Source organism: Anoplophora glabripennis, unplaced genomic scaffold (assembly GCF_000390285.2).
Source record: "Anoplophora glabripennis isolate ALB-LARVAE unplaced genomic scaffold, Agla_2.0 scaffold479, whole genome shotgun sequence".
NCBI classification, from domain to species: Eukaryota; Metazoa; Arthropoda; class Insecta; order Coleoptera; family Cerambycidae; genus Anoplophora; species Anoplophora glabripennis.
The window spans coordinates 380,413-392,121 of NW_019416863.1; positions in this window are offsets into that span (position 1 = coordinate 380,413).

An 11,709-nucleotide genomic window follows, 5' to 3' on the forward strand; every position below is an offset into this window, starting at 1 on the left:
AAAGTCTAAAATGAGACAAGACTTCAGTATTTTTTTCGAGTATATGGAAAAGATATTCACTACGTGCTTTTCTGGTGTATAATTTAATAGTGAAACGCGCTTATTTGATGTGTGAAGTTCCTTAAAAAGGCAAATCAAACGTCTACTGTAATTTATTTAGGGACCAATTTTCGGAAAATATTTTAATTACATTTTTTTTCATATATGCATACATACAAATTATAGTTTCAAAATGTGTGCCTTTTTATTGTTTATTAAAAATATACTTTTGTTTATACTTATTATGTTAGTGGCTTATATTTTTATAAATTGGAATATCCTCTACAAATATTTTTGTTCTAAATTCTAAATGTGAAAAGAAGGGATATTGTTCAACCGTGCTCTTTAACATCCCTTTAGAAATATTTTGTCAGTAACATGATGAATAAGAGCTTTGAAAACTATCCTCTAAAAATTCATGTCCATGAGAGCACAAAATTTTTTTAAAGGAACACTATGACGTTAAAAACCAATTATTAATGATGACTGAAAATGGACATCGCAACAATATTAAAACTATTGGAGAACTTTTGATAGTAACCGACGACGCACTTATCCTTAGTAATGCCAGCGTTTTCAAAAACATTACACTTGCAATATATTTGTTGAAGAACCTACGGATGGCGTTATATTTGAAATAATTGTCAAGTTACCGGAAAGAATATAAAAATACTTTTATATTCCTGTTATATTATAGTGTATGCTAAACAAAGGTAGGGCTAGAATGTGTTAGGTATGTTTGTATTTCGTGCAGAATTGAATTCTATTAAAGAATGCTTTTAGAACGAACGAAAATCATATTACGTCAAAAATGGAAAGAATTCCTTGGAATTGAAGTGCATTAAAAGTAGAGAGTTATATTAAATTCGCCCTTTATTGAACAAGCTACTAGAATTGAAGACCTTTTTAATAGAAATTAAACTGCACAAAAAATGTATATGTTGCGCAAATTAAAATATTTCAATTGAAATATGAGTAAGTACCACAAATGTACTATAAATGTAAATGTACTATACAGGGTGCTTCTAAAATAGGGTTCCAAACTTCTGTTGCGTTTATAACTCATTAAAATAAGCCAAAAAGTTCCTATTAACATGTGCCCTAAAACGCACCCTTAGGAAGTTATATGCCCTTAAAAGGGCTCAAACAAAAGTGTTTTTTTTTCTGTTATTGACAAAACGGTCGCAAATAAATAGAAAAAAATTTATGGGTCTTACATAACTTTTTACGTTAATAACATGTTCTATTCCGTTTTTCGACATGCAAATCATATGCTTCCCATTTAGGTTGGTGAAGGGGGTTTTTGGCCCGTAATCTTTTTATTTCAATTTTTTTACAATTTTCTCTACAGATTTATAAAATCTTAACAATTTTACGTAAAAAATATTATCTTTGTCCAAATCGATATTTCCAATGGTTTTCGAGTAAATTGAGTTTGAAAATTACTCTGCTCTTTAAGTTATTAGGCCAAAAATTACAAAAATCTGTTTACCATGGCAAATAAAAGACTGACGTTGCCACAACGCTTAACAATTTAAGTTATTGATAAACTGTCAATTGAGCTTTGCAGTGTTTAATTAGTAAAAGTGGTGAGTGGAAAATTTAAGTATACAACATTATTGCAACTCATAAAATGGAGTCATATTCAAACACGGAAATGGCAGATATGCACTTTATGTACGGCCGTGCGGCTGGAAATGCATCAGAAGCGAGGCGTCTGTATGCGGCAGCATACCCGAATAGAAGACTTCCTTCTCGACAGGTATTTCAGAGGATCCATCAACGTTTAAGAGAAAATGGTTCGTTCCAACCAAGAGTAAATGATCGTGGCAGAGACAGATTTGTAAGAACACCGGTGATGGAAGAAAATGTATTGAGAGCTGTGCAGGATAATCCAAGGGTTAGTGTAAGAAGTGTCGCACGTATGCATAACATAAGTTTTTCCGTAGTTTGGCGAATTCTTTGCGAACAACTACTTCATCCTTTTCATATCCAGCGTGTTCAAGCTTTAAATCCGAATGACTACGAACCACGTCGGCAGTTCTGCCAATGGTTTTTGCGAAAATCGAGGCGGATTCCGAATTTTGCATCTCTTATTTTCTCAATACATTTTCTTCCATCACCGGTGTTCTTACAAATCTGTCTCTGCCACGATCATTTACTCTTGGTTGGAACGAACCATTTTCACTTAAACATTGATGGATCCTCTGAAATACCTGTCAAGAAGGAAGTCTTCTATTCGGGTATGCTGCCGCATACAGACGCCTCGCTTCCGATGTATTTCCAGCCGCACGGCCGTACATAAAGTGCATATCTGCCATTTCCGTGTTTGAATATGACTCCATTTTATGAGTTGCAATAATGTTGTATACTTAAATTTTCCACTCACCACTTTTACTAATTAAACACTGCGAAGCTCAATTGACAGTTTATCAATAACTTAAATTGTTAAGCGTTGTGGCAACGTTAGTCTTTTATTTGCCATGGTAAACAAACTTTTGTAATTTTTAGCCTAATAACTCGAAAACCATTGAAAATATCGATTTGGACAAAGATAATATTTTTACGTAAAATTGTTTAAGATTTTATAAATCTGTAAAGAAAATTCACCAACCTAAATGGGACGCATATGATTTGCATGTCGAAAAATGGAGTAGCCCATGTTATTTAATGTAAAAAGTTATGTAAGACCCATAAATTTTTTTCTATTTATTTGCGACCGTTTTGTCAATAACAGAAAAAAAAACAGTTTTGTTTGAGCCCTTTTAAGGGCATATAACTTTCTAAGGGTGCGTTTTAGGGCACATATTAATAGAAACTTTTTGGCTTATTTTAATGAATTATAAACGCAGCAGAAGTTTGGAACCCTATTTTATAAACACCCTGTATGTATAGTACTTTAAATTCTTCTACAGTTCCTCTCCTAATTTTTTTTATATTCCTAATCACAGTTAGCAGTAATAAATTTGGATATATTTTTCCTTTAATAATTTTCCATTGTTTGGCGAAACTGTAGACGATGGCTGCTATAGGTATCCTCGACTTCATAAAAAGCTTTAACAATATTTAATTACATCAGGTCTTTAGTCCAACCTTAACGAGTTGAGTCCTTAGGGACCTCGGCAGCAATTGCGATGGAACAAACTAGATTGATATTAATTAACCTTGAATATCAGCATCAGGGTTAAGGGTTGTCTTTTTCACCCTCCCAAATATCGATAGACTCCAATCTATTTTAATTTAACATTTAAAAAAGTAATAGATTCAGCTTGTCCTTACATTGCATTCAAAACCTTTATTTGTTGATAATTTCTAAATTTCTTAAAACCATGTAATTTCTTGGTACACATGCAATATGTAAGTTGGTCTAAACCGCCTCATTTTGACCGGAGGATTCTGAAGTCGACACACATTTTTGTTACATAAATCACATTGTCGTACTACCTTATCCAATTCATAAAATGCCTTCAATAAAATATGCAGAACCTTGGCCTACTGATCCTGCTAAATAAGAATGTTTGAGATGCGACTACGCGACGGTAGGCAGTAACTAACTAGATCGCGCTGTTAAAATAGATAAAAGATCAAGTCAAGGCGGGTTATTTTTGCTGATATACGAAGTGTTCTATTCAGAAGCATCCGTCTCAAATGTTCATGTTGCTAAAATATTCAATAATCAATATAACATTAAAACATTTTTTTTATTTGGCATATTATGTTGATTTATTTGAAATCATATATTACAATAAATTTCTATAGAATGATTTGTGTGGAACGAATGTTTTTAGAATTTTAGTCAATTTGTACCAGTAACTTAATCTTTTTTCTTGGTATACATTTAGGCATCAAATGTAGGTATTGATCGATCGAATTTCTAAAATAATAATCAGAGCTGTCTAACTTCTGAAATTTCTAGTGGCAAGATATCACCGTGTCAGTTGATATGATTTGATTCAATCATCAAAGTCATAACACCTGTATCTACAAAATCAAGTTTTTCAGTTTCTTCTTAAAATAATTCAAGGAATAACTTTTTCAAATTATTTTATATGCTTAAACTACATCCTGTAGTGGATGTGAATTTATTTCAGGAACTTATTTAGGTTTTAGGGGTAATTATAAACTCAGGCAAAAAATGTGTCAGTTCCACGGATGAGACCCATGTCACCATCAATGTACAGTTTTTTTTAATTGCCAAAACCACCCTTATGATCTAAAAACGGACAAAACTCTGGACTCGGTAAATTCCTAATTGGGTACAACCTTCAAAGCGAGTCTATAAAAATTAAACTACTGCTTCCTAACGATATCTGTATATGAATCTTATATGAAAAAGTTCTATTTTAGCGTTTTTTTTTTCATAAATTAAAGTTCAATTATGGATCAAAATATTTTCTCTGTAACGGTCCTATCAGTGTGCTGTACGAAGAGTTAAGTGCTGTAGACCAGCCACGTAAACAAATCGTGGTTGAAAGATAGAAAGATACTTATCAGTTTTTGGGGAATTTTTCAATGCAAAAGTACAAACTAAGATAAACAGATATTAAAAAAAAATGATATTTGATATTATCTTAAATGCATTGTTGTTACTGTAAGAGTTCGCAAACAAAACCACATCCGTAAGCATCTGTATTTGCCCACTGCGTCCACTAAACAAACTCCATTAAAATATGGAACAAAATGAAATAAAACTTACCATTTCTAGAGAAAATGTTGAAACTGATCCCCATCGGGTGACCGAGGTGGCCACGGCACAGGACTAAAGCGTCCAATCCATCGCTGAGGAAACATTCAAAAGTGTCGTTACTTCTCAAGTACTGTGCGGAGGAGCCTCACCCTGAAGATAAAACATGCGTGCCCGAACTTGTAATGTCACGTCCATCGTCCAATAATTCAGGCAACCGGTTCTCCAAACAGTCAGCATATGTTGGTTCATTTAGTCGTCTTTCAAAAAAATAGGGACCCACAAGTACATCGCCTATTATGCTAGCCCAAACATTTACGGAGAACCGATGTTGAAAACGAGTTTCCCTAATCGCTTGAGGATATTCATCGGCCCATATTATGGAAATTCACTTCATCACGGGTAAATGTCGCCTCAACAGTTACACAAACATAAGCAGGAAAGTCTACTTGATTGGCACATTGCCGTAAAAACCATCTGCAAAAACGCATTCGTTGATCACAATCCGGGGGTAAAATCTGTTGAACTGGTTGCAGATGATAGGGGTGCAACAGCTGGCGCCTTAAGATGCGATGTACGGTACGAGATGGGGTTCCTACTTGCTGTGCGAGTCGTCGAGTACTAATTGTGGGGTCTTTGTCAAGATTTTCCACCACTGCATCTTCAACATTAAGGTTTACTTGCTGACCATGTCCTTCTCCTCCAAGAACAACACTTCCCGTATCTCACAGCCGCTGAACGCACTGTAGGATTGTATTTGCACATGGGGGGTGACGTTGTGGCCATCGTTCCCAGTACAACCTACTCGCATTTTCTCCGACCGCACCATACACTAACACCATATCGACATGTTCGGAAATAGTAAATGCATTGTTTTCTCGGTTTATTGTAAAACTAGTTTGTGCACAAACTAAAAAATTAAGTGAAGTAAGAAATAAGAATCTCGTTTTTAATGTAATCGTCACGCTAGCTATTCTTATTTATTACTTCTTTATAAAAATTACACTGTCACTATCGTGGAAATACAAAATAAAAGCTTTTGTCTAGAATCTTTCACTTTTTGACACTGATGGGTCGATGGACGATGCTTAATATTTAATAATTAAGTGAATAATGAATTCAATAAAAGTACAAAATCAGTTGTCTGCACAAATTTTTTGACAATTTAACCTAACCTTTTAGTATTACTAGTATTAGATTATACCGACTTATATTGTAAGGTTGCATCTCGGGTCGCATAAAAGCATTTCCAAAATTTTTAATAAATAACACAGGGTTGGCCTTCATTTTCGTTGAATAAATGAACTTTACAAAAAAAAAACGCGAACTTTTTCGTATAAAACTTTTCTATTACAAATATCATCAGGAAGATTTTTCAAATATTGTGATCAATTAAATTTTGAATTACAATTTCTTTTGTAAACCATATAATCTTGGACTCTAATTTGCCCCATTACGCTTACCGTCGTTTAGTGACTTAAATCTGCTGTAGTATTTTTGCTGATCTTTATGTTTTAACACTTTAAAAACCTGAACGGTGTTAAAGCATTTTCTATAGCAGAGTAGGTTTCTGAGGGTCCAAATACAAAGGGAACATACCACTTTTAAATTTGAGGAAAACTTGTAAAAGTAAATGAAATTGTTAGCTACTCGACATCCTAGTATTTTAACACTGACATGACGGTCCCATCATATTTACTTTAATTATCTGTGAAGATTATCACTGTAAGACAATAAATTAAGTCGCACTGACAGTATCAATTTATCGTCACGCGTCTGCCGGGCCAGACGGAAATAACAATTGCCAAACAAACCATTTAAACATACTTAACAAGACAGTGCAACGATTACACGACGTCATCCACGACCGGCATGCCGTAAGTTATTGTCTGAATAAATAAAATTATGATTTTCTATTTATTTAAATCTAATTCCTCTCCCAGTGTCTATTCGTAACTTGTACTGTTGTTTATATTCGTGAGTGGGTGTCCTAGAGATGACTTTAACGAAGAGTGACATCGTCAATTTTTCACATAGGGTAGGAGGTAGTTTCCAGGAGCTAAACCCTAGAGCGTTGTGGCGCAGATTGCACAAAATTATAGACCAGGTAAATTTCTTGTTAGAGATGATAGACGAAAATATAATGGAACCGAGCTGTCAGTAACTTAACTACCGTTTCTTAAAATTAAACTAAATCGTCTGCTACTCTTTAGAAAAGGATGGACGTAGTTGTAACAATGAACTATACAGTACGCGCCTAAAGTATCGAATAAATTCAGTAAAAACCAAACAAATTTTTTTTGGGAAAAATCCTCGAACAGGTCGATTTTTAATTTTAAAAATACATACTTTAGCATAATAGGCGATTTTCAACCGTCATTTGTTTTCGAGTAATGACGTCATCGACATTTTTTTTAAATAGCAACCTCCTATTTTTTTTTCTTGATTTTGAAAGATCGTTTCATTGTCGATCCGACAGTATTAAAATATTGCCATCTTACATAGGAAAGTTTTCGAGTAAATGACGATTGATTGTTAGAAAACACAGATCAATTAAAATAAAGCAAAAACGTTATCAAATTTAGTTTTTCGAAATGCCTGAAGTTTTTTATGGATCACGTAGGTGTAAATCTTTACAAAGCGATATAAAAATTATTGTTGAATTTATAGTATTATAGCGCATTTAACTGTCACACAAAGAATTGAAATTTTAATTCTTATTGGATGCGGGGATAAGACTAGAACGCAGTAGGAAGTTTGCGATTTATTTAATGAAAAACATCCAGATCGCCGTATCAGCCAATCAACAGTTAGTAAGATAGAATTTAAATTTGGAGAAGCTGGCAATGTTGTAGATATTCCAAAACCTGGACGTCCAAGCGTTAGTGAAGATTACAAACAGAACATTTTGATAAGTATGGTAGATAATACTCATAATACTTCACGATTGGTTGCATTAAACAATGAAATTAGTCAGACCACAGTGCTACGTATCCTGAGGCAGGAAAAATATCATCCCTACAAAATTCAACTTGTGCAGGAACTCAATGAAGACGATCCCGACCGCCGCTTACACTTTTGTGAAATTATGATGGATTTATGTCAAGTAAATAGAGATTTACACCGGCAAATACTTTTTTCAGACGAGGCCACGTTTTGTCTCAATGGTACAGTGAACCGTCAAACTTGCAGGTATTGGAGTCGGGAAAATCCTCATTGGATGGCAGAGACACATACCCAACACCCACAGAAATTAAATGTGTGGGCTGGAATAGTTGACAACAGAATAGTAGGGCCTTTCTTCTTTGAAGGAACCCTTACAGGAGAAAGATATTTAGAGTTTTTACAAAATGACCTTGTTCCAGCGCTTGCAGTAATTTTTCCTAACGATAATGACCCTGATATTCCTGATGACACCATATGGTTTCAGCAAGACGGTGCACCTCCGCACTATGCGCGCCCTGTTCGAGATTTTCTGGACAATTGTTTTCCTAGGAGGTGGATCGGCAGACGAGGACCGATAGAATGGCCCGCGAGATCCCCAGATCTTACACCCCTGGACTATTTCTTATGGGGCTACTTAAAGTCCAAAGTGTACGTTAATAGACCACATAATTTAGAAGAACTCCAAAATTGTATTATAGATGACATACACAGAATTACCCCAGAAATAATTCATAATGTCCAAGAAGAATTTCTACACAGACTTGTGTATTGCCAAGAAGTCGGTGGGTGGCAATTCGAACACTTAATTTAGGTAGAAAACTTAATGAATTGTATTTGCATGTCAGATGTATATCCTGAAAAAAAAATAGATCGAAAACTGTGACATCTAATGTTACCATCAACTAGTGCTAATCAAAGAGTCGGTTCAGTATCCAGACACCAAAACTCTAATTAATTTAATGCATTCTACCTGCCACTAAAAATCCTCTTCAAGTTTGAAACACCCTGTACATTTATAAAATGCGACGCAGTTTTCATTACCTACATCACCCTCCTTAAATTTATTTTATGTACATTTATTATCATCGAATAATTTATTCTATCATATTGTTTGCTCATTAAACGACATGGCAACCTTGCTTCTCGGTAAGATATAGATAAAATCACTTCTACAAATGGAATTCTCTCTCTAAATCCTTTACGTGCTTGTATATTCGCCTAGTTACTCTCGATATAAGTGAAAGGTGAACAGAATCAGTGTTGTTACAATAAAAAAAATTAATCGTGTGATTGAACCTCGGCTGCGCTATTTATTGTTCGTGAAATGACAGTATCTAAAAGTTTCCCCCCCAGGATTGGCGGCAGTGTGCACGAGTTATTTCCCAAGGTCTTGTGGCGTAGGAAGCTTAAGGCTAAAGAGGAGGTAAACATACGATAATTTTTGTGTACATAATACTATTGGCATCGTCTAGGTCTGCTAATGAAAGTAGGAAAGATTCAAGACAAATAGCGAAGCCTGTAACTGGTGTTCAACCATTACAATGGTGAGATTGTCACCGCAAGAACCGGAAATTTCTTGGCGGATCAGACACGTAAGGCATCGCGTTGTGTTGAATGAAAATTTTCGATAAAAGCCTCTCGTAGAGTCTTGTATTGACAACATTTTGCATTGATTTAATTAATTTGCAAAAGACTCCTATCTTGAAAATTATAAAATACAAGAAAATACATGCAACTTATGCAAAAAAAATATGTTACGCATGTGTTAAGTATTGTATAGGATTTACTTTAGTCTATGTAAATAGTTACCCACGTTTTGTTCAACAAATATTTCTGATAACAGAATAATAACTATTTACATAAATCTATACGAATTTTACAAAAGAAGTATTTATTTTCATATTTAAAAATTTGTTTTCTGTTAAGTTTAAAATTAATGTCAATATTCAATAGCTGCAGTGTGTATAAAGAACCGATAAGAAGGTGAAAGAAAATATAAAAATATATTTATTTATAAATAATTTTGGTGGCAAAAAATATCCATCAAAAACATTACTTAAAATAAAGTACTTAAGTATCTAAACAATAGTGCGATTAATTTTCTGTGTAACTTTAAGGAATTATCATATGTTTATAATCCCTTTGTTAGGCACTTGTAACTCTAATTTATAATTGTTTACTTTAAATTATACAGAGTAATTCAGTCGTTATGTTATTAATTTTAACCACATATTTAAAAGGAATAATAAAGACAGAAAATTGAAAAAAGAAATCTTTTAAATATTTAAATCTTTGAAAAGCAATAAGTCACACAATAAGGTATACGTACTACAAACTTAATAATTCGTAAACGTAAAACTAAAAACTCTTATTCAATTATAAAACATTATGGCAACATTACCAATATTAAAAATACTAAATAACCTAACATTCCTAAACAATTATTATCTTTATACATTTGTTTTTATTAACAAATAAATAATACTTCATGTGTCTAAAAGATCTGTTTTTGTCGTTTACTATTAAAAACACAGTAAAAGCTAGGTTAGTGACCGAATATGGTAGGTCGAGATTTACTCTCAATAAACCTTTGTAGGTCAGCGCCAGTGGTCAGGAGCTGTCCCAAAAGGTGTTTAAATAATAATGTGAAAATATTTATTTCAGTAAATATGCATTTTAAAATGTTTTAATCGCGTATTCGTATTCTACTCATATTTCCCTAACTACCCTTAAAATGAATGACATTGTGAGTGAATCAACCTGTATAGTCAGTAAAAATACAGGGCGATTCTAAAATATTTATTTACTTCTCAACAAATTGAAACAAGAGACAAAAAATATACCTAATTTTAAACAAAAAGTTTTCTATGGTGCTTCGCTAATGTTAAATAATAAATAAATAAATAAATAATAATATCTCTACTCCTCATTCTAACTACGAGAATTAGCCCATAAGTCGGAGACTTGTGCGGGAGAGGAGGCGGCATATTATTATTAGGCAGGTCGCATTTGCGCCCAGGAACGACTTATGTTGGTAGGCCTTAACCACCATTCAGTGCAGGAATGAGGGAAACCTGGAAAACCTCATTAATTAGGGGGGTGGTCAAATGCCAACCGGTGTCAATCTCTCACATTGACCCAAGCCAACATTCTTCCACCCTACCATACATGCACAGAGGGTGCCAATCCTCCGTACAAGCATAGCTAATCTACGGTCTACCGGCCGCGGGAATCGAACCCGGGCAGAAATTTGCACACGATTTAAAGACTGACGCCTTAAACCGTGCGGCTATCGACCGCAACCGACCGACGAAATAAAAGAATATACGGAGTGATAGATGTGTTCTGCCAAAAAACACATTTTTAAGTAAATTGTAAATGAATTACGGAATTTCTCTATGTATGTGATTAACTGCTTAATAAAATGTTTTCTGTCTTTACTGATTTGTGGCATCTTCGGATACATTTTTTATTTAATTAGGTATCTTTTCCACACCGGAAAAAGTGATTTGGTGTAGAGAAAAATTATCTACTTTCTCAATGTGAGATATTTCTGGTTAGACAAAACCAAATGTATAAAATTAACCCTTTGAATGATCGTTTTTGGCGCAAAAGATATTTCATGTCCGTGTCCATACAACATGCGTCGACTGCTTCAATTTACTCATATATTGAGAAATCACCTGCAAAACTTACGAATTTGAAGTAAATTTGCTGACTAATAAATATACGGAAAAAAACATTTAACATTTTATCGCTTTTACTGTAATATCTCTTTCATTGAATTTCTGAATTATTTATAAAAAAGCTAATCCCAATAATGCAAAAAATTGAAAATATTAAAGATCCAGCTAAATCTCCACTCGCCTTTATCGTTCCTATCCTGCAACACAGTAATAGCTGCAATATCCCGCGATATTCTTCCCCAAGGGTTGTCCATAGTCTTTTATTATCTGACAGTTTTATTAAGTAAGGGGAAAAAGTGGAGAACGATTGCCCTTAAGGGATTAAAGGCCTCAACGTTGACAGTACATAATTTA